Below are 18,413 nucleotides of genomic sequence, written 5' to 3'. Positions count from 1 at the left end.
GAAACTCCAAGTGTAGGTTTCCAGGGGGCAGCCGGCAGTGAGTCCCCCAGGCCGTGGGGTGAGGACAGGAGGAGGTGGGGAGGGTCGGAGGCTAGATCCTTGGGATGGCGCTTGGGCAGGGCCTGTGGCTGGATGGGCTCTTCTCAGCTGAGGAAGTGGGAAGAGTTTTCTCTGCAGATGGGCAGTTTTACAGCTGATCCAAAATTACTCTTCCTCTTTTCTTTACTCACGTTGCAGACAAAACTCAGTGTTTGCTTCTGTTCTCAGTCACTGTTACTCCTGAATTTGGGATTTTCCCAGACCCTTCCCATATTCAGCATTTCCCTCTGTTCCTTAACTCTGGCTAAACTTGATCTTTCTGTAAATTTGATCCTGTCTGCTGTATCTCTTTCAGAAACTCTTCAAATTTTATTTTAATGATAGCATACATTGTGTTTTCTGCCTTTTTTCTGGATTATTCTTTATTTTTTAAAAAATATTTAATTATTTAATTTATTTATTTTAGAGAGGGGAAAGGAGGGAGAAAGAGGGGAAGAGAAACATCTATGTGTGGTTGCCTCTTGTGTGCTCCCTACTGGGGGCCTGGCCCACAACCCAGGCATGTGCCCTAGACTGGGAATCGAACCAGCGACCCTTTGGTTCACAGGCTGCTGCTCAGCCCACTGAGGCACACCAGCCAGGGCATTTCTGGATTATTCTTAGGTTGATATTTCTTTTGTCATTTCCTTGGCATTTGGAGTGACATGAGAATCAAACGCAGGGCTCAGCTCATCCGCCTGTGGACTTGGAGTCCCTCCTACTTTTCACTGGCAGGACCATGACAGCCTCTTCAGCCAATCTCTCTCCACATTTGTTCCCCTTCCACATCATTTCAGTAATAGCAGCAGCTGTTAAATTGAGTGTTTGCTATGTGTCATATGTCATGTCAGAGCCGAACGAGCCGCTCTCTCGTTTTGTACCCGCTGTGTGCCGGGCAGACATTGCTGTGTTTATGCATTGCTGCTTAGCCAGCCACCCCCAAACGAAGTAGGTTAAAACACCAATTTACCCGTATCTCTTGTGGCTCCACGAGTTGCCTCAGCTTTGTGCTTCTTGTGCAGAGTCTTCGTATAATCAGAAGAAGGCTCAACCCAACTGGATGCCCAAGATGACTCACTTGTGGCTGGCAGTTGACTTGAGTGGCATCTCCATGTGGCTTGGGTTGCCCAAAGCATGGAGGATGGGTTCCTAGAGGGCATGTCCCAAGAACGGGCATTCCAAGAGATAAGAAGTGAGAGCTGCTGGGCCACTTGAGGGCTATGCCCAGAATTGACACAGCATCACTTCTGCCTTATTCTTGTAGTCAAAGCATCCATAGGGCCTGCCCAGATTCACCTGGGTGGATTCATGGACTCCGTCTCTTGATGGGCAGCAGCCAGGCCATACTGATGGCGTGTCCAATAGGAGATACTGTGAATGCTGTCCTTTAAAAGTTACAGGCTGATGCAGACACTGTGGTGGAGATAGGAAGATAACCAATACCAGATCCCTAAGGCCTCACACCTTAAGTTTCAGTGGCAGAGGCAGGTAGATAAACATCAGTGATAGTACGAATGATAAGCATTAGGAAAGTGCTAGGCACTCAGCCTGATAAGAGCACTGTGGGGAACAAGTGCTAGGGGCTGGGGAGGGAGAGGTCTGTTGCAAAGGAAGGCACCTTATTGGGGATATTTGGAGCTGAGTCTGGAAGCGCACATGGCCATTAGCTTGGTGAACAAGAAGGAAGAAGGCCTCCCAGGGAGAGGAAACATCCCATACAGAGACATGTTGGGGGGTGTGAGAGTTCGTGGTCCTTTGGGGGAATTTCTGGGAGACCGAGGATTGGTGAGTAATTAGGTGCTGCTGGCACATGAGACAAGAGGTGGAATCTGGCAAAGGTATGGTCCACTTTGACTCTATGATTCCCTGGCCAGGCCTGTGAGGGCCCTCCACTGTTTCTGCATTGAGTGTGTTCGTGGGGAGCTCCAGCGTCTCCTTAGGAGTGATGATGGGCTGCTTGAGGGGATGGTAGCAAGGTGAGCCTCATCAACTCCATTTCTGGGATCCTTTCCTGGATCCTGTGTGTTCTCCATCATTCATTTTCCCTTCTGCTTTACTTTTCCTAGTCTTCATTTCTCCATTTGTGGCACAGTCGAGCTTGTAGAAAAGGATTGTGCTCAGGGTTGAGGGATAAGAACAAACAAGGGAAGCGAGGGAAAGGAATGAAAGTTGCAGAACCTACTCTTTGGGAGGGCGTAACTGATCATTTCACAGATTTTCTGTCATTTACTACTCACTGAGGCAGGCAGTTAATAAAATATTACCCTTATTTTACAGATGAGGAAATGGAAGCCCTGAGAGGGCACCTGGACTCTCTCAGCTAGCTAGGAGCAGACCTGGGGCGGGGTCATTTGTCACCGTGTGTGTGCATCCCCCATGCCTTCAGACACATGCTTGTCTCCAGGATGCATATCCAAGGTGACAGTCTGGGTTTAGGACAGGAACTAAATCAGTCCAGAGTCCCAGAAAAACTCAATGTGTGGTTTTGCTGATGGAAGCTGGAAGGAGATCTCTAAGCTTTTTTTTTTTTTTGAATCCTCACCCAAGGATATATTCATTGATTTTTAGAGAGAGATTGAGAGAGAGAAAAAGGGGGGCATCAATCAGTTGCCTCCCATACATGCAACCTTTTGGTGTACGGGGATGACGCTCCAACCAACTGAGCCACCCTGCCGGGGCATCTCTAAGCTTTTTTACTCGCACTTTTGGAAGCTGTTATCTCGCACCAAAACCCAAGAAGAATGGGTTTCCTGCCTTTTCTGTGTGGACTCCTCCCTTGTTGTGGTAATACCATTGTACACAGAATTAAAAGTGTTTCTGACACCAAGTTTTGGCACAGCGTTTGGCTGTCCGCCATCTGTGACCTTAGCTTCCTCGGATGAGTTTGAGGACTGTCTGCTTTCCTTGGGCTTGAATTTCAGAGTAAGATGAAATTCACCCGGTATAAATATCGCCATCTGCCACAGTCACAACTGGCAGAGAGGAAAAGCGCTTGGGTCACTGAAGGCGAACGGTAACATCTCCCGCATTTTGTCCTCGGTGTAGGCGTGAACGACACTTAGGCATGGCTGGAGAGTGAAGGAGGGACACCCACTCCACTGGTGCCCTTTTCTCCCTAGCCACAGTTGTTCAACCAGGTGCAGTGTCACTGTGCTGCCCACAGTCTCCCTCGTTTGCAGGGTCCCTCCTTGTTCTTTTGACGCCGCGCAGAGCTTTGAAAAAGCCATTTTATTTTTTTGTTTTCCTAACTACTTTTTGGATGGCACAGTAGCAACAGAGTGGCTTTTTAGAACCGGGGTAATCTTTTTAATCTTTGCCAATTTCATGGGAGAAGTGACATTTTGTTTTCATTTTCACTTGTTGGTTACTGTTGCTGTTGAGCAGTTACTGTTCATTGGCCATATTGACACCATCTGTCCATTTGGGCGTCAGGCCTTTTTTTTTTATGTTGATTTTCGAAACCTTTGCTATAGTAAAGCAAAGAACCTGTAGTCATACGTGTTCAAATCCTTTTCCCAGTTTGCCCTTGTCTTTTTGTTTAAAAATTGTTAAATCTGGCAGTCTTTTCCTATATGGATTGTGAATTCTGTTTAGGGTTCAGAAAGCTGCTCCCAAACGCAGGATTTTATAGACTATTCATGTAAATCCCGGAATCATCAAGCAAAGGTCAAGAGGTTAAATTTAGCCAGCCACTAGGTTTGTACAGTCTGCGAATTAATAATTTTTTTAAAATGTTCATTTTGAAGTAATTATAGATTCATAGGAAGTTACCAAAAATGCGGATAAGGAGGTCCCACGGGTCCATCAGCCTTTTCCTCCAATGGCAATACTTTGTATAACAATACCAGGAAGGCGGTACTGGTACAGCCCACGGAACCCATTCAGACTGTGTTTGGGGGCATGAGTGGGCTCAGTCTGTTGCAGTTCTCTCATGTGTGTGGGTGTCTGTACCCCGCCGTCACGGCGCAGACTGTCCCCACTCACAGCGCTCCCCGTGCCTGCCCTTTGTAGCCACGCTCCTTCTGTCCCTGAGCCCTGACACCAGCAGTCTTCAGAGTGCTTTTCCTATTTTTAAATGGCTGGAAAAAACATTTATATTTTGTGATAGGTGGAAATTGGTGTAATTCACATTTCAGTGTCCACAGGTAAAGTTTTATTGGGACGTAGCCACACTCCTTTGTCTGCCTATTGTCTGTGCTTCTTTGGCACCATTACAGTCCACTTGGGACCTTGCAACAAAGAGACGTAGGGCCCACAGAGCTGCATATATTGGCTCTCTGGTCCTTACAAGAAAATGTTTGCTAACCCCTGATATAAATCATCATCTAATATTCTTTTTACATCTTGCATTTAATCCTTTTCATGATCTGCTCTTTATTTTTGTATTTGGAGTTAGAGAAGGATATAACTTAATTGTTTTCTAGATGGTTAACCAAATTCCCCATCAGCATTTATTGAATATTTTTCCCACACTATTTGAAGCTCCATAGTTACCATATATTGAAACATCAGATCTGCTCCATAAATTACGGAATCACAGGGCGAATCATCGAGCTATTTGGGCAGGATGTACGTTACCCACAGGTTCTTTGGGGATGAGAAGCCCTTACCCCCTGCGTTATCACTGGCTGTTCACGCCAGATGTGCCCGTGCAGAGTGGTATCTGACCTCTCAGCTTTAGTGCAGACACTGTGGTGGGGGTCCATGGGGGGTTGCTGACAGCCAGATGGAGCTGTTCGTTAATGGTTTCTGCTCCTTTATGTGGATTTTCCCTGGAGCTGGCTGGCTCTTAAAATCCCGCGAGAGAAGTGGCTTGATTCATTTCTCTGACACTGGCGCGTCAGGAATTGTTTGAAGGGACACATTAAGGGTTGCTCATGACCAGGTGCTGGTGCAGATGCAGAGATGAATGTGGTGGTGGGGGGTGTTGTCCGTCCAGTAGGGGCCGGTTGAATGGAATCTCCCGTGACAAGGAGGCAGGTGGTGGAGGGCCACTGGCCTCTGCTCTGGACTCTTGGGGTGAGCCTCTGCTTGCTACTGGCTGAGTGACCTTGGGCCCACGCTCTAACCTCCCTAGGCCTGTTCTCTTATAGGAAAACAGGGATATAAAGGTTACTACCCTCTCTGTCCCCTACCCTCGAGTTATTTTAAGGATTAAATGAGACATAATGTGTAAAGACAGGGGTTGGAGACTGGGTGGGTGTCCAACCTTCTGGCATCTCTGCACCACACTGGAAGAAGAGGAGTTGTCTTGGGCTACACATTAAATACATTGCAAAATCATGGAAAAAAAATCTCATAATGTTTTAAGTAAATTTATGATTTTGTGTTGGGCCGCATTCACAGCCACCCTGGGCTGCATGCAGCCTGCGGGCTTCAGGTTGGACACCTCTGGCTGGTCAAGCCTTGCCCAGTACCTGGCATAGAGTGTGAGCTTAAAACCATTTCTTTTATCTTCCTGGACTTCCAGGTATATTTGTAGATTTCTGTGAAAAGTATGCATTTTGTCTACAAGTCCTTTAGTATTTCTTAGCCCCAAGATTTGCTTTCTCTGTTGGGGCTGCACTGTGGTTTTGAGTCAACTCACAGTCCAGGCTCCTGGAGCGCTCAGCTGGCCACCTTTGGCTCTCTGCTCTTTGGGTCATTTGTTCAGATGACCCAAGGAGCACCCCCTGACCATGTCAGACTCAGGCAGCGATGACAGCCTGTGGGCTGTTTGGTTGTCTGGCCTCCTTCAACGGACTGCAGTGCAAAATTCCCCACGCAAGTTCCCACAGAGAGGGCTGCTGGCTCCTGGCGGTGGAAGAATGACCTGAATCAGGTATCACTGAAGCAGATGACTGAATCCACTCTGGGAGGCAGTTCTCACCTGGGTAAGCGTATCACGTAGGCTTTACAGGGCTTCCCTCTTGCCCTAGGGATGGGCCCTTCGGATTTAAGGACAAACACATACGGCTGTCGAACTTGGGTTGACTTGATTTTGCTAGAACGGTAGCATTTCTAATCCTCCGTAATTTACCTGTGTTTGAAACAGGATTCCTTGGTATAACAGACTGTTTTTTCTATGTAGGAAACATTCCTCCAGGTATCTCAAGCCATCTGACCTTACTGTTGATGACACTTCTCATCTGTCCTTTCCTCCTCATGGTACCTACCAGGCAGTTCAGGTCCCATGCAGGGAGGGGAGAGGGTGCCTGGACCGTCACAGTAGCTCCCTAACTGATCCCTTTCTCTCTCTCTCTCTTTTTTTCTCTGTGTGCTTTTGCTAAACCCTTTTATTAAGTTTATGTATAATTGCCACTTTCTTGCTTAAAAGCTGAGCCATTGCCTATGGGGTGCACCTCAAATTTTTAAGATCCCTCAGAGTCTGGAGCCGGTCACCTTATTTCCTGTTGCATCCCCTGGGTGGCTCACGTTCTGTCGGTGATGACATTCTCCAGCTGCGGCTGCTGCACTCCACCCGGCGACAACTTTGCTGATGCAGCATGCGTGCCAGGAACGCCTTTCTCTCCCATGTGGTGTTCATGGCTGTTTTGTGGGCTTCACTCACACGCTCCCGAGGCTCCATGCAGCCTACCTACCCCCTGGTGCTCTCGCCATTTGTCAGCATACGCTGGTGACGTTAGGTGGTTTTCTTATGGCTGCATAGCCAGTAGGAGCGCTGGAATTGAGACCCAGGTCTCTGCCATCCTACAAAGCTGGCAGACTGCTCTCTCTGAAGCCCTCCTCCCAGGCAGAGTTGCTCTGGTTTTCTCCAGGCTCTGGCACAGCTGGTTTCTCCTTATGCAGGTATTCAGCACTTCATGTCATGTTGCTCTTTGTGCTGGGTTTATGCCACGCTCCTGATATCACCTTGCATCCCCTGCATCTAGAACAGTGCCTGGCCCTCAGTGGGAACTCGGTAAGTGTTTGGATGAATATGTGAGTGAATAGATTTTTTCCATATCCTCCAGTTCATGGCCTGGGGAGCAGAGCATCCTGGTAATTAGGTTACGTAAATCTCCCAAGTGCTGGAAAACATCTCTTTTGGTCTGTAGAATAAATAGAAAGTGGAGATTATTTTATCCCGTTCCCTCTGCCGTCACATGGAGACATAATCAAGTTTTTCATTACTTGGAAAAAGGTGCTTAAAACATTTAATTATATCTATTATAGACATGTATCTAGAAGATTCCCGTATATTTCTGAAATGAATGTGTGTTAGTCCCTTAGCTAAATTGTGTCAGACAGCAGCCATACCTAGCAGTGGCTTTGAGGGGTGTTAGCTCTCTCTCTTCATCTACCAACAGCTCCTCCCACTGCAACAGCCTTAACTGAAAAATAATAATATCCTTCACTCTGGACACTTGACGTTTTCCTCTCCTATGCGAAGTGTAAATGAAAGCATCTTGAGAAGTACTTGCTGTTTTCTGTTCTCTCATGTACTGGCTTCAAAACCAGCCTCCACGCCTCCCCATGCAGATGGGCCCCCAGAGCCGCTGCAGTGCGGCCGACAGGTGGGAGCTGCCTCCTTTCTGACTTTGTTTTAACCTCACTCACTTCCTTCATCTGTTTCTGCCCCTCTGCTGTCATACCTGGTCTGAAATCCTTCCACTCGCCCTGTTCGCAGGGCTCCTTTCTGCCTCGGAGCTCACGTGAGAGGGCCAGACTGACCAGTGCTAAGTTTAAGGCCTTTTTCTCCCCTGTCCTTGCTGCCTCTTTTTTCTACTTTCCTTATCTGGTTACTTAGTTGTGAAACCCTTTTGAGCAGTTCTACTGTAGAATGCACTGTTCCTGCTTTTTCTTTTACCCTTTAGTGTTTAGACTGTGATCAGATTCTTGCTTATTGATTGCCTACGCCCCCCACCACCCCACAATGAATCCGTTTACCATGGAAATAGCAAGGAATCCCCAACATCCAGTCCGAGTCATGTCAGTAGGAATGTGGGAGCAGCCAGGTAGCCAGGGGGGTCTTGAACCTGGAAGTCCATCTGCCCTTCTGGGTGGCAGTCAGGGACAAGTCAGACTTCTAAAAAGGATGCCATGGGGGAGAGAGTGCCTCAGGCTGTGCGGAGTTCCATAGACAAACATCTTTGTGGAAAGGTGCAGATTCCCGAATCAATACAACAATGTTTCATGTCGCAAAACTAGTATTGGGAGAACCCTGTGCATCCTGTAAAAGCAAAAAATGAAGTGAAAAAAAATTTCAAGGAAGTGTGACCTGTTGGAATATAGGCATATATTTCCTTCTAATTTAACAAATTCTCAGCTCAGGTTAGTTTTAGGTTTGGGTTGAGGGTTTAAGGGCATCCCCACCCCCAGAGGTAGGGTATGTGTGTCAGAAGTCGTTGAGTGTGAGCGTATTCTAGAGGGCAGTTTGAATTTGGGTAGCTCGTGGAAGTTGAAATGCACTTGTTTCCTCTTTTTACTTTAGAGAGACCGTTGAGAATCTGCAGCGCCTAACTTTCCCCCCACGGGTGTTTTTAGGGCTCTGAAAACGACCGGTTCTCTCTGAAGGGAGATCCAGACTTGCCTGTGCACATGCAGAATTTGCACGTAATTTCGGCGTGAGCTGCCCCTGGCTTCCAGCGAGAGGGTCGCCGTGGTGAAGGACGCTTTTAGTCTTGCTACATGTGCAGGGCTTTTTTAGAGCACAGCTGTGGGCTGTGAGGGTGGAATTAACAGTAAGCACTTGGCAGTTGCTGCTGGTGGTTGAGTGCCGCCCCGGTCTGTCCCTCGCTTGAGTGGTTTCTGCTTTTGAAAACACTTGGTCTGGGGCGATGATTCACCAACAGGCATTTGAGCGCCGAGTGCATATGCATTCAGCTCTGGTTTGTTTTTGTCGAGGCCTCAGTTCCGAGCACCAGAAATGCTCCTCCTTTCATGTTTCATGGGCATCTTGTCTCATCAGACACTGAGTGTGTTCCAGATATTGAAGACCGTGTCGGGCGGCCGCACAAAAACATGTAAACCAGGACGAGGTTTTGTAAGATGAACAAATAGCACCGTGAAGAGGTGTGGGAGGCTTGATTGTGTGTTGGTAGACACACAATACAATATACAGATGATGGATTATAGAAGTGTACACCTGAAACCTGTATAATTTTATTAACCTCTGTCACCCCAATAAAGTCAATAAATCAATAAGTAAGTAAGTAAGTAAATAAATATTAAAAAGAGGTATTGGTGAAGAGTGGGAAAGGACTAGCATGTATTAAGGGATTATACAAGGCACATTGCTTTTTCTTCAGCCCTTATACCCTCCATGTCATAGAAACGGGGGAGAAATGGGGGCTCAGAGAGCTTCACTGCCTTACCCCAGGGCTGGTGAGGAGCAGAGCCAGAATTCGAGCCCAGTCATTTGGATACTGAGCCCAGATGTTCCTTCCTTGTCTCTTCTGTGAAAGATTAGAGTGGGAGGAGAGGGATATGGTAGGAAGCGCAAAGGAGGAGGACCTCAGACAGAGTCCCCCTGGAGGTTCATGTCATAGTCCTTATGCAGCATCACTTACCCTCCGTCGATTACCGTGCACGATGAAAACTTTCTCAGAGCGCGCGGGCTGTGGTGTGCCACAGCCGCAGATGTGGGACCAAAGACCTGGGCTCCTCGCGTGCTCCGTGAGTGGCCTCACACATGCCACTTCGCAGCCTCTTCTTACGTGAAACACAATGACCTGGATGATCTCTGAGGGGCCCTGTGCCCCAAACCCGTGTGGGATTTGGTGCAGAAAGGTCACCAGAGTTCTGGGTTTTCAGTTGCAGGATCCTGACAACACATCGAAGTGGGCAGAAAAGAGAGCAGGTTTTTAGGGAGAATCACATTCTCTTTGGATATGTGCTTTTGGGGAGGTTTCATCCATCTTTTTAGGAGGCTGTCTGCTCCGCTTGGGCTTTTGAGTCCTCCAGGTGGCACGCATGCACTTGACCAGCAGAAGAGGCAAGCCCTCCGGTGGTGGGTCTTAGTTATCACTGAGTTAGGGACAGACCTTGGGAAATTCCTGTCTTCTTTCAGCGGCAGTGAGTGCTCAGCCTGGAATGTCCGTGCCGTGCTCTCCACCTTGTTTTTCCATGTGGCAAATTTACTCCTTCTCGAGGTGCCCCAGCATCCTTTGCTCGCCTCCTGAATTTTGCATGGAGCTCTGTTATAACCCATATTGTGTTGCATCGTAGTTAGAGGTTTTTGTGTTCATATGCCCAGCTAGACTGAGTTATTTAAACACAGATGCCACATGCTACTTCGTTTGGTAGTCCTGAGTCGGCACTTTGGCTGATATGTGTTAGATGTTCAATATGTGCTTGCAATGGAGGATCCTCTGTAGAAGGAATGGGAAGGGATCATGTTCAAATTCAGCTGAGAGCCCTGGCCAGGTATCTCAGTTGGTTAGAGCATCAGCCCAATATGCCAAGGTTGTGGGTTCCATCCCCAGTCAGGGCACATACAAGAATCAACCAATGAGTGCATGAATAAGTGGAACACAAATTGATATTTCTCTCTCTCTCCCCCTCTCTCTTTAAAATCAATAAATTTTAAAAAAACAATAAATTCAGCTGAGAGTGTGGAAAATCTTTGCTCCCTGGAATCACAAGAATGTCTGGAGAAGTGATGGCTAGTCCAGGATGCTTAGGAAAAGCCAGGAACAGACACCGGACACGTCGTCAGGGAACGTGAACTTGTGCTCTTTCGCTGTGACTGCATTTGTGGTCTCGCTGGAGGTGTTGTTTTACATCAGGCCAATGGGTAGGTTTTACTTGAATGGCAGGTTTACTAATAGAAAAGCTAGGAAAACATTTTCAGTCCCAAACGACTTTATTAACCTACAAATAAAGCTTTAAAATAGGTGGTTTCTTAACCCATGCCTGAAGAAGAATAGTCTTTACCTCATAAGCAATGGTCCAGAATCCAAGTGGGAAAATAGAACTTCTCAGGGAAGGTGCTAGAAACCACAGACCGGTGGGCCTTGGGAACTTAGAGATACTTGTGCAAGTGCCCTTGGGGGTTTTGGAGGGTATTTGAGATGGGGATTCCAGGAGGGGGTGGGAGGGAAGGAGGACTGAACTTTCTACTAATAAGCAAGTAGGGTCCCAGCACTTAGGGGTATATAGTTAAGGTGAGTTTGAATAATTCTACAGAAAACAAACAAACCCTCCCCCAAAATATAAATCCCCACATCTCAAAATCCGATAGTGTTTATATCAACTCTTTTCTATCTAGACTTTAAAAAATATGTAGGTATTTTAATAATATGTATTAGTTAGCCTTACTGTGATAATAAACAACTCCGAAAATTCAAAGGTTTTCAGCAATCATTAATTAAAAAAAATTTATTGATTGGGAGGCATGGAGAGAGAAACATCAATTTGTTATTCCACTTATTTATGCATTCATTGGGTGACTCTGTATGTGCCCTGACTGCGGATCGAACCCACAACCTTGGCCCATCAGGATGCCCCTCCAACCAACTGAGTACCCGGCCAGGACCAATCATTAATTTCTAAGTCACCCTGTGTGCCAGTGGCTGCGAGGCCGTTGCTGTGGCGTCTTTCATTCTGAAGGAGCAGCCCCGTTTGGGTCGTGCTAGCTGCAAGGCAGAGGAGAGGGAACCAGAAGGCTGGTGGAGTCACGCGATGGCCCTTACAGTGTCTGCTCCCATCTGCTGTGTGTGTCACATTCACTTATGTCTGATTGGCCAGGGGAAGGCACAACGCCCAGCTGAAGGTCCGTGGAGTGGGGTGTGTCCTGTGGGGAGTCACCTGGAGATGGTAAGACTCTGATCCTCTAAAGAAAGGGAGTTAATAACGGCCAACATTGATACGCTCTATCATCAGTCTGTGTCCTGTCCTTTCGTCACCGAGTTATTTAGGGAATGCTTTGCGTCCGTTCAGATTTATTATTTTAAAGTGTTTTGAATCATTTTCTTCATATTACGTGTATTTAAATTTTAGACTCATTTGGGGGGAACTGCCCTGTTGCCAGGTGAGTGGTGAGGTGGATCACCCCGTGCTTTCAGGTAGCCGGTGCGGGGCGCTAACGCACATCGTTGCATCACCTGGAGTCTCCAGAGTGGCTGGGATAATGGGGTCACATTAGCTATCGTAGTCTTGTTTGAGAATTTCGTAGACGTGTCTCCAGTGTTTTATATTGTTGGCTGCTTTTTAAAAATTAGTATTGTGGGTGGGGGGAAAAGTCAGAGAACTGTACTTGAACAACAATAAAATTAAAAAAAATTATTGTTATCTTATTCACATACCCTAAAATTCACTATTTTAAAGTACATGATGGAGTGGTTTTTAGTACGTTCATGGCATCTTGCATCCATCATTACTTACTAATTCCACAATATTTCTGTCACCCTAAAAAGAAACTCCAAACCCAGCAAGCATTTGCTCCCATTCCCCATTCCCTCCCACGCCCAGCAACCCCGCATCTGCTTTCTGTCTCTCTGGATTTGCCTGTTCTGGACATTTCATGTATGTGGAATCATACATGTGGTCTTTCGTGTCTCACTTCTTTCACTTAGAATAATGTTTTCAAGGTTCGTTGCTGATGTTCTCTGATGTACACTCTTTATTGATAATATATTTAGGAACTTTTATTGCTTAATTTTGCTTAGAGATTTTAATGGAATGGCTGGTGTTTACTAACGAATGCTATCAATAATTAACACATTGGTAGTTGTGGGCACAGTTATATTCAACAGTGACTGTATGATCAGTTAATGTAATAAATCACATTACTAAACTTCCCAGTGTTGAATTATTCTTGATTTCCTGAAATAAGTTTGACTCAATCTTGACATATTTTTCTTAAAAAAATTTTTTTTAATATACCATTTGCTGTTACTTTGTTGACGATGTTTACACTTATGTCTAATTTTCTTTTTTGGCCTAGTATTTTGATATCAAATGTAGGTAACCCTCATAAAATGATTTGAAAGGTTTCTCCACTTAAAAAAATGTGTGTTTTAGAGTTTTTGAATGAAATAGGACTTGCTCCTTGAGGCTCATTAGAACTCAATTGTGAAACCTTTGGGGCTTATCTTACCTGTTAGTAAAAGTTCTCTGACAACAGTTATGTGGTTGCTTAATTGTTCAGGTTTTCTATCTCAATTTAGTTTCACTTTGGCCATATATTTCCTTACAAAACCACCTACTCATATAGACTTCCAAGTTTGTTGACATAGTTATTCATATCACATTTTTATAATTTACAGTCATATTTAGAGGTAAGACTTAAATAGTTACTTCTGGCTCTCCCCTACCCTTTCTCTGTATTGATCAGGCTTTCTAAGTTTTTGTTTATCTAATTCATCTTTTAGAAGAAAAAAATTTCGATTTTGTTTATAGCTTTTACTGTTTTCCGTTTTCAGTTTGTACTTTCATTTTGTTTATTCTCCCACTTTCTTTTAATTTTTAAATTCTCTTTCATTTATTTTAAATGGAAGCACAACGTAGAGGTAGCCTAAAATATTCTATTTCATGGGATAAAACTTTTTCAAATGTATACATTTGCTCTTGAGCATTGTGCTCCTTTCTTCACATTTTGGTTTCCTTGTGTCTGAGTGATGAGATAATGCAGCTGGGTATATTGTTCCATTTACTTGTGTCTGGGGAGGGTAATGCAGGCCTGCTATTTGCCTCCCATTGGAACAAGTGAATTAATTACGGGATTCCCTTTGTTTCTTTCTACTTGATGTTAGAATTTTCTACTAGGATCCTAGGTTGAGTTGAGTCATTGGTTGACAGATCAGTAGAGTGACCTGTCAGTGGGGAAAGGAGTCGGAAGAAAGAGAGCCAGGGTCCTGGACAGTGGGTCAGGGACACTGGGCCTGGTTCCTCTCTGTGTCTGGCCCCCGTGTTGCTTGGCTTCCTTCTTGTTTCAGGTGCCCTCCCCATCTGGGTAGAGAGCGCCCCTTCGGAATTTTCAGTCTTGCCTGCTTTGTGCGTTGGGAGCCTGCCCAGGGCAGCTGACCCAGTTGCCTTCCTGCCGCTCTGACCTTTCTGTGGCATCTCTACCTGGTGTGGTGAGATGAAGCCACGTGGGCAGGGTGCCCTCTGCTGGTGGCCTTCGCATGGCGTATCTGCCTGAACTTGACATCCATCCCCTTGTTGACACAGTGAGACAATCTGGTGGTCCTGCCCTGTCCTGCCCCACTGTCGGCCCTGCCACTCTCCCGGCTCCCTAGACAGTCACATTTCAAATTAGAGTGGATGTGAGGAGTCAGGACATTTGCCACTTCGTAGGGAACCTTGGCAACGGAAATGACCTCAGTGCATGTGCTAAATCCCAGGAGAAAGTCTCTGAAAGTTTTGGATGCCACCCTTTCCTAGTTTCCAGCGTGGCACAATTCCAGTCACTGTTTGTCTTTTTCTATCCCCCTCCCCCACACACACTGCTCTTTCTCTCCCATTCTCTAGCTTGTTAAGTTAGGAACCAGAGAGTGGAAAGAGGGAGAAAGCAAAGGATTATACTCAATTCACAGAGTCTATCTAGAAGTGTAGATTTGTAATTTTTTTAAATCCTCACCTAAGGATATGTTTACTGAATTTAGAGAGAGAGAGAGAGAGAGAGAGAGAGAGACATCGATTGGCCACCTCCCTTACATGCTCCAACCAGGGATTGAACTCACAACGTAGGTATGTGCCCTGAAAAGGAGGTCAAACCCGTAACTTTTTGGTGCGCGGGACCATGCTCCAACCGAGATACCCAGCCAGGTCCAGATTTGTAATTTTACAATGAGTGTATAACATTCTTGTTGGTAAACACAATCACTTCCTGGTTACCGAGCCTTTGGGGTTTTTCCAGAGTTCACTCCATGTTCTTTGCTCTTAGGAACATCTTTGAACAGAACATTTTTTGGATTTTTCCTTTGAATTTATTGCCCAAAGTGGGCTTAAATATAACTTCGCAACAAAGTCAGCCATCAACAATGTTCTGTTTGTCAGGACACATCCGTTCTTCAGGCATCTCCTGTGAGCCAGCAGGAGGGGGCGGGGAGGAGGCGGAAAGCAGGTTGGGCGCAGCCTGGGCACACAGAGAGCCCCCATTCTCCCCCGAGCCGTGGGGATGCTTCTGGAGGCTTTGTCATGCTCTCCTGAAGTTCTTTTTTCTTGTGATGAGAACTTGTAAGATTTACTCCCTTAATGGCTTCCAAATATGCAATAATTAATTGTATTGAATAATGATTAACCTTTTCCAAGGACCCCGTGGCTGCAGTAGGAGGACTGACTACAGGGCGACAAAAATAAAACAGGAGGCTTTTGTGTTGAGCCAGGGGCATCTCCCACTTCTCAAATGCTGTGCTTCGCGTTGGTCCTAAAGGTGCTGCTGACCCACAGTACCTGCTCCAGGCCCAGGCCTCCCAGCGGGGCAGACCTGCTGCCCGAGGACCCGGCCAGCAGGAGCCTGGCTGTTCTGCCGCCTGACCCTCGGCCCTGTCCCCCGAAGGTTTTCATAGTTTCTCTCCACGCTTGTTTCTCGCGGGACTGTCTCTTGAGGGGAGGCATTTGGGAAATAACAGTAGGGAAAATGTTGGCTTTCCTTGAATGGCTTTTTAAAAACAGAAGCTTCACGTTTACCCCAAAGGATTTATGCTAGAGAGTGGAGATGAGGGACAGTGTTGGGTTGGAAAAGCCACACAAAAGGGGTTCAGTTTGATTAGAACCTTGAACTCAGAACCAGAAACCTGGCTCGACTCTTACTATAGCGATGACTAGCATGGACACATCTGAACATGTTACTAAACTTTTGGGATCCACTTCCTCATCAGTAGAGACCACGTCTGTCCTGCTGACTTTACGAGGCTGATATGGGGTGCAATGAAGTAAGGATGTGGAAGCACTGTGTCCAGAGGTGCTGTGGAAACCCGAGCCAAAAGCACCCCTTCTTAGGAACTGACAAATACTTGTAGCCTGTTGACTTCCTGTGCACTCAAATAATTTTCTGTGAAACACCCGTAGGAGAGTGTGAGTGTCTTCCCTGGTCACGTAGTTCTAAGGGAAAGAACGTGCACACAGATCCAGCTGGCTGACTCTGCCTCCCCCACCCCTGGAACTGATCCGAGAAATAGTTAAGGTCCTACTGTCTGGCCAAGACATTCCAGGCTTTATGTGGGCTGTTCCTAGACGGTCAAAGGCTGAAGTCCCCATAGCAAAGGTTGGGGAGGTTGGCTGGGAGTCACAGGAGACCTGCAAAACGGCAGACAGTTACACACAAGCGTAAACCAGGCACAGTTACGGTTGTTGCGGACTCACAGTGTGTGGATGTTACGTATGTAAATAATGATTAAAACTGACAATTGCTTCAGTGGGAGTATCTTCAGAGTTTTGAGAAGGGAGTGACTAGTTCTGCCAAGGAGTGGATCAAGGAAGGGTTCAAGAGGGAGGGGATTTGAGCGGGTTCCTGTGAGATACTTGGAGACTTGTCTATGAAACAGTGGGGTGGGGGGGTGGGGGCGCGGTTTGTAATAAAGATCAGGGATCCGGGAACTGGTCCCGTGAGAAATGCAGCTGCTAAGGTTGTGGAAAGCTGCCGTGTAAGCTGCTGTTGGCTTATCTGACTAAAGATTTTACTTTTTTTTTCTTTTTTTGGTGCCATGTTTAGCCCTCTGCAGAGCCATTCTGGGGCCCAGTGTGCTCATGCTAGTGTTGGCAGTGCCAAGCGTGGTGGTGCCTGTTTAAATATTTGCTGAAATAATGAAGACACGATGGTTGTCTCGGAGCTTCAGAGGTATCTCTCTCAGACCCCTGGGGCGTGGACCCTGCGTGCTCTTCCATGTCAGTGTGCCGGGAGACCGTTGGAACCAGGCAGTTGCTGCTGTAGCGAGGCTTGTAGTCACATCCACACCGAGAGCAGCTGGTGAGAAGTGGAGGTGGGGTCCATTCTCACAAGTACCTTCTGCCAAAATGGTACCCTTTTGGTAGTTACAAAATTTTTTTTTAGTATTTTATTTATTATTTTTAGACAGAGGGGAGAGGAGGGAGAAAAAGAGGGAAAGAAACGTCAGTGAGAGAGAAACATCCATTGGTTGCATAACCAAGTATGCGATTAAATTATCTGAGTTGGTGACATTGCCCTTGACCCCAGGCCTTGCTTCCCTCTGCCTTGTCCCAGCCCTCTTCCCAGGTGTCCTGTGGATGTGACTGCTAGGTTGACCTCCAATTCCCGGTACGTTCTCTCACCTGGGGGCTCAGTCACACCTAGCCTGCAGACAGGAGCAGAGAATTCCGGGGAAGGCACCACCCACCCCCACCCTGGGCCCTGGTGACCTACAGGCCAGGAATGTTTTCCAAGTTCCGCATCGAGGCACTTTCCACGGTGTCACATCACTTTTGTGCCTTAGTGTCTGCCTCCTAATGGTTCCAAAGGCACATTCAGAGGTTTTCACATCCAGACAGGGCTTTGTCCTCTTATCAAACCTTAAAACCAGTGAAAAAAGGTAGCTGTAAGATTGCACCTTTTTTTTGATATTAGGGCCATAATTTATTCAAATGACTTCTTACTAAGGCCTAAAGAGGAAGAAGTCCCTACCAGTAATTTAAAAAAGTATTTCTTCCTTTCCCCCCTCTGGCATTTGGCCCCCCCCATTTTTTTAATTGTGGAGAATTTTAATCATATACAAAAGAGGAGAAAATTCTATAACAAAACTGCAGTTACCACCTTCAACATCCTTAATTATTTTGAAGCAAACACCAGCCATCCTATTATTTCATCCATCAATATTTTAATATACATTTCTACAAGATGAAAACTTTGTAAAACCTTAATGCTTGTATTATCACACCTAATCATTTCTTAATGTCCTCAAATAACTGACCCATACTTAAATTTTCCTGAATATCTCAAAATCTTTTATTTTAATCAGGTTCCATTGCAATTGTTACAGGTCTCTTAAGTTTCGTTACGTCTCTAGGTCTCCTGTCTTTATCTGTTTTCTTCCCTTGCAGTTTATTTACTGAAAAGCTGGGTCTTCAGTTCCCTAAAGTTTCAGGCAGCGTGGATTTTGCTGACTGCACCCTCAGAGCTCTGTTTAACATCTTCCTCATTCCTCGGTGTTTCCTGTAAACCAGTGTTGCATAATACAGATTGTTCAGGGCTCAGGTTCAATGTTTTTTGGCAAGTATGCTCCCTAGGTGGTTTTGTGAATGAACTTCTTTCAGGAGGCACGTAATGTTTAGCTGTTTCTTTGCGTTGGTTGATTGAGTTCTTAAAGGTGGTGAATATTTTGGAGGGTTCGGGGCTGTCAGTGTTTCCCTGGGCCCAGGCGGTGGTCCCAAGAAAGCGGGACGTACAGGCGGCACGTGCGTTGCGTTTGTTCTCTGCTGAGACCGGTGAGGGTGGGTGCCGTTGAGTTCTGTCC

At 46.2% G+C, this 18,413-nt stretch overlaps 1 protein-coding gene across 1 annotated transcript in view; it reads left to right on the top strand.

Annotated features, from left to right (window-relative positions):
• The window catches only part of SNX30 (sorting nexin family member 30), an 89,006-nt gene that overhangs the window by 18,258 nt on the left and 52,335 nt on the right, over positions 1-18,413 (top strand). The gene's annotated exons all lie outside the window — the stretch shown is intronic.

This window comes from Desmodus rotundus, chromosome 1 (assembly GCF_022682495.2).
Source record: "Desmodus rotundus isolate HL8 chromosome 1, HLdesRot8A.1, whole genome shotgun sequence".
NCBI lineage: Eukaryota > Metazoa > Chordata > Mammalia > Chiroptera > Phyllostomidae > Desmodus > Desmodus rotundus.
This window is presented reverse-complemented; position numbering and strand designations above follow the sequence as displayed.